Here is a 6,000-nt window from a genome sequence, read left to right on the forward strand (position 1 = left end):
ACATGCGCACACACACTCTGCTCAGGTGCCGGGCAAGGTGATGCTCCAGCACCGTGGACCCACCCAATGGTGCACAGCCAACCTGACTCTTTCCGTTATTGTAAGTTCGCTCATTTAAAACAAAGCAAAATGGGGATTTGATGCAAGACTTCGACAGGACTGGGGGAAACAGAGACTTCACTCTTGGAGTGCACACACAAAGTAGTGTGTGCATCAGGACCCGGGGAAGGAGCAGTGACCCCACATGAGACTGAACCAGACCTAACTCCTAGTGTTGGAGGGTCTCTTGCAGAGGCGGGGGGTGGCTGTGGCTCACCACGGGGACGAGGACACTGGCAGCAGAAGCTCTGGGAAGTACTCCTTGGCATGAGCCCTCCCAGAGTCCACCATTAGCCCCACCAAAGAGCCCAGATAGGCTCCAGTGCTGGGTCACCTCAAGCCAAACAACCAACAGGGAGGGAACTCTGCCCCACCCATCAGCAGACAAGTGGATTAAAGTTTTACTGAGCTCTGCCCACCAGAGCAACACCCAGCTCTACCTACCACCAGTTCCTCCCATCAGGAAGCTTGCACAAGCCTCTTAGATAGCCTTATCCACCAGAGGGCAGACAGCAGAAGCAAGAAGAACTACAATCCTGCAGCCTGTGGAATGAAAACCACATTCACAGAAAGATAGACAAAATGAAAAGGCAGAGGACTATGAACCAGATGAACAAACAAGATAAACCCCCAGAAAAACAACTAAAATGAAGTGGAGACAGGCAACCTTCCAGAAAAAGAATTCAGAATAATGATAGTGAAGATGATCCAGGACTCAAAAAAAGAATGGAGGCAAAGATTGAGAAGATGCAAGAAATGTTTAACAAAGATCTAGAAGAATTAAAGAACAAACACCTAGATGAATTAAAGAACAAACAAACAGAGATGAACAATACAATAACAGAAATGAAAAATAAACTAGAAGGAATCAATAGAAGAAAAACTGAGGCAGAAGAATGGCTAAGTGACCTGGAAGACAGAATGGTGGAATTCACTGTTGTGGAACAGAATAAAGAAAAAAGAATGAAAAGAAATGAAGACAGCCTAAGAGACCTCTGGGATAACATTAAACACACCAACATTCACATTATAGGGGTCCCAGAAGGAGAAGAGAGAGAGAAAAGACCCAAGAAAATATTTGAAGAGATCATAGTCGAAAACTTCCTTAACATGGGAAAGGAAATAGCCACCCAAGTCCAGGAAGCGCAGAGAGTCCCAGGCAGGATAAACCCAAGGAGAAACACACCAAGACACATAGTAATCAAATTGACAAAAATTAAAGACAAAGAAAAATTATTGAAAGCAACAAGGGAAAAATGACAAATAATAAACGAGGGAACTCCTGTAAGGTTAACAGCTCATTTCTCAGCAGAAACTATACAAGCCAGAAGGGAGTGGCATGATATATTTAAATTGATGAAAGGCAAGAACCTACAACCAAGATTACTCTACCCAGCAAGGATCTCATTCAGATTCAATGGAGAAATCAGAAGCTTTACAGACAAGCAAAAGCTAAGAGAATTCAGCACCACAAAACCAGCTTTACAACAAATGCTAAAGGAACTCCTCTAAGTGGGAAACACAAGAGAAGAAAAGGACCTACAAAAACAAACCCATAACAATTAAGAAAATGGTCATAGGAACATACATATCGATAATTACCTTAAACGTGAATGGATTAAATGCTCCAACCAAAAGACAGGCTTGCTGAATGGATACAAAAACAAGACCCATCTATATGCTGTCTACAAGAGACCCACTTCAGACCCAGGGACACATACAGACTGAAAGTGAGGGGATGGAAAAAGATATTCCATGCAAATGGAAATCAAAAGAAAGCTGGAGTAGCAATGCTCATATGAGATAAAATAGACTTTAAAATGAAGAATGTTACAAGAGACAAGGAAGGACACTGCATAATGATCAAGGGATCAATCCAAGAAGAAGATATAACAATTATAAATACATATGCACCCAACATAGGAGCACCTCAATACATAAGGCTAATGCTAACAGCTATAGAAGAGGAAATTGACAGTAACACAATAATAGTGGGGGACTTTAACACCTCACTTATACCAATGGACCGATCATCCAGACAGAAAATTAATGAGGAAACACAAGCTTTAAATGACACAATAGACCAGATAGATTTAATTGATATTTATAGGACATTCCATCCAAAAACAGCAGATTACACCTTCTTCTCAAGTGCACATGGGATATTCTCCAGGATAGATCACATCTTGGGTCACAAATCAAGCCTCTGTAATTTTAAGAACATTGAAATCGTATCAAGCATCTTTTCTGACCACAGTGCTATGAAATTAGAAATCAATTACAGGGAAAAATACGTAAAAAACACAAACACACGGAGGCTAAACAATACGTTACTAAATAACCAAGAGATCACTGAAGAAATCAAAGAGGAAATCAAAAAACACCTAGAGACAAATGACAATGAAAACATGACAATCCAAAACCTATGGGATGCAGCAAAAGCAGTTCTAAGAGGGAAGTTTATAGCAATACAATCCTACCTCAAGAAAGAAGAAAAATCTCAAATAAACAATCTACCCTTACACCTATAGGAACTAGAGAAAGAAGAACAAACAAAACCCAAAGTTAGTACAAGGAAAGAAATCATAAAGGTCAGAGCAGAAATAACTGAAATAGAAACAAAGAAAACAATAGCAAAGATAAATAAAACTAAAAGCTTGTTCTTTGAGAAGATAAACAAAATTGCTAAACCTTTAGCCAGACTCATCAAGAAAAAGAGGCAGAGGACTCAAATCAATAAAATTAGAAATGAAAAAGGAGAAGTTACAACGGACACCACAGAAATACAAAGCGTCATAAGAGACTACTGCAAGCAACTCTATGTCAATAAAATGGACAACCCGGAAGAAATGGAAAAGTTCTTAGAAAGGCATAACCTTCCAAGACTGAACCAGGAAGAAATAGAAAATATGAACAGACAAATCACAAGTAATGAAATTGAAACTGCGATTAAAAATCTTCCAACAAACAAAAGTACAGGACCAGATGGCTTCACAGGTGAATTCTGTCAAACATTTAAAGAAGAGCTAACACCCATCCTTCTCAAACTCTTCCAAAAAACTGCAGAGGAAGGAACACTCCCAAACTCATTCTATGAGGCCACCATCACCCTGATACCAAAACCAAAGATACTACCAAAAAAGAAAATTACAGACCAATATCACTGATGATATAGATGTAAAAATCCTCAACAAAACACCAGCAAACAGAATCCAACAACATGTTAAAAGGATCGCACACCATGATCAAGTAGGATTTATCCCAAGGATGCAAGGATTCTTCAATATACACAAATCCATCAATGTGTTGCACCATATTAAAAAACTGAAGAATAAAAACCATATGACCATCTCAATAGGTGCAGAAAAATCTTTTGACAAAATTCAACACCAATTTATGATAAAAACTCTCCAGAAAGTGGGCATAGAGGGAGCCTACCTCAACATAATAAAGGTCATATATGACAAACCTGCAGCAAACATCATTCTCAATGGTGAAAAACTGAAAGCATTTCCTCTAAGATCAGGAACAAGACAAGGATGTCCACTCTCGCCACTATTATTCAACATAGTTTTGGAAGTCCTAGCCATGGCAATCAGATAAGAAAAAGAAATAAAAGGAATACAAATTGTTAAAGAAGAAGTAAAACTGTCACTGTTTGCAGATGACATGATACTACACATAGAGAATCCTAAAGATGCCACCAGAAAACTACTAGACTAATCAGTGATTTTGGTAAAGTTGAAGGATACAAAACTAATGCACAGAAATCTCTTGCATTCCTATACACTAACAATGAAAGATCAGAAAGAGAAATTAAGGAAACAATCCCATTCACCATTGCAACAAAAAGAATAAAATACCTAGGAATAAACCCACCTAAGGAGGTAAAAGACCTGTACTCAAAAAACTATAAGACACTGATGAAAGAAATCAAAGATGACACAAACAGATGGAGAGATATACCATGTTCTTGGATTGGAAGAATCAATATTGTGAAAATGACTGTACTACCCAAGGCAATCTACAGATTCAATGCAATCCCTATCAAATTACCTATGGCATTTTTTACAGAACTAGAATAAAAAAATCTTAAAATTTATATGGAGACACAAAAGACCCCGCATAGCCAAAGCAATTTTGAGGGAAAAAAACGGAGTTGGAGCCATCAGACTCCCTGACTTGACTATACTACAAAGCTACAGTAATTAAGGCAATATGGTAGTGGCACAAAAACAGAAATATAGATCAATAGAACAGGATAGAAAGCCCAGAGATAAACCCATGCACCTATGGTCACCTAGTTTATGACAAAGGAGGCAAGGATATACAATGGAGAAAAGACAGTCTCTTCAATACATGGTGCTGGGAAAACTGGACAGCTACATGTAAAAGAATGAAATTAGAACACTCCCTAACACCATACACAAAAATAAACTCAAAATGGATTAAAGACCTAAATGTAAGACCAGACACTATAAAACTCTTAGAGGAAAACATAGGAAGAACACTCTGACATAAATCACAGCAAGATCTTTTTTGATCCACCTCCTAGAGAAATGGGAATAAAAACAAAAATAAACAAATGGGACCTAATAAAACTTAAAGGCTTTTGCACAGCAGAGGAAACTACAAACAAGACGAAAAGACAACCCTCAGAATGGGAGACAGTATTTGCAAATGAATCAACGGACAAAGGATTAATCTCCAAAATATATAAACAGCTCATGCAGCTCAATATTAAAAAAACAAACAACCCAATCAAAAAATGGGCAGAAGACCTAAACAGACATCTCTCCAAAGAAGACATACAGATGGCCTACAGGCACATGAAAAGCTGCTCAACATCACTAATTATTAGAGAAATGCAAATCAAAACTACAATGAGGTATCACCTCACACCAGTTAGAATGGGCATCATCAGAAAATCTACAAACAATAAATGCTGGAGAGGGTGTGGAGAAAACTCTTGGTGGGAATGTAAATCGATACAGTCACTATGGAGTACAGTATGGAGGTTCCTTAAAAAACTAAAAATAGAATTACCATATGACCCAGCAATCCCATTACTGGGCATATACCCAGAGAAAACCATAATTCAAAAAGACACATACATCCCAGTGTTCATTGCAGCACTATTTACAATAGCCAGGTCATGGAAGCAACCTAAATGCCCATTGACAGACAAATGGATAAAGATGATGTGGTACATATATACAATGGAATATTAGCCATAAAAAGGAACGAAACTGGGTCATTTGTAGAGAAGCGGATAGACTTAGAGACCATCATACAGAGTAAAGTAAGTCAGAAAGAGAAAAACAAATATTGTATATTAACACATATATGTGGAAACAAATATGGTATATTAACGCATACATATGGTACAGATGAACTGGTTTGCAAGGCAGAAATAGAGGCACAGATGTAGAAAACAAACGTATGGACACCAAGTGGGGCAAGCGGGGTGGGGATGGTGGTGGGATGAATTGGGAGATTGGGACTGACATATATACACTAATATGTATAAACTAGATAACTAATAAGAACCTGCTGTATAAAAAAAAATAAAATAAATAAAGCAAAATGACTAGAAAAGAGAAGAAACGAATCCACGTATGTCTATAAAAACACCTTGAGGACTTGATTTTCTCTTTAACAGAACAGATGGCTGGTGACCATGGAGTCAGTATTAACACATTTCAGAATTTCAGCCCACTCCAGGCAGGGGGAAATGGGTAGCTGTGCGGAGAAACACAGAAGGGGTATTTTAAGGAATCCATATATTCCTGAAGTTTAGGTCCAAGAGGAGCCTGATCCGAAATGAGCTGAGACACGAAGATAATGGTTTTGTCCACATGCCACAGTAGGTAAACATTTTGGGAAGAAACCAGATCAAAC

The sequence above is a fragment of the Hyperoodon ampullatus genome (assembly GCF_949752795.1).
Source record: "Hyperoodon ampullatus genome assembly, chromosome: 16".
Lineage (NCBI taxonomy): Eukaryota > Metazoa > Chordata > Mammalia > Artiodactyla > Ziphiidae > Hyperoodon > Hyperoodon ampullatus.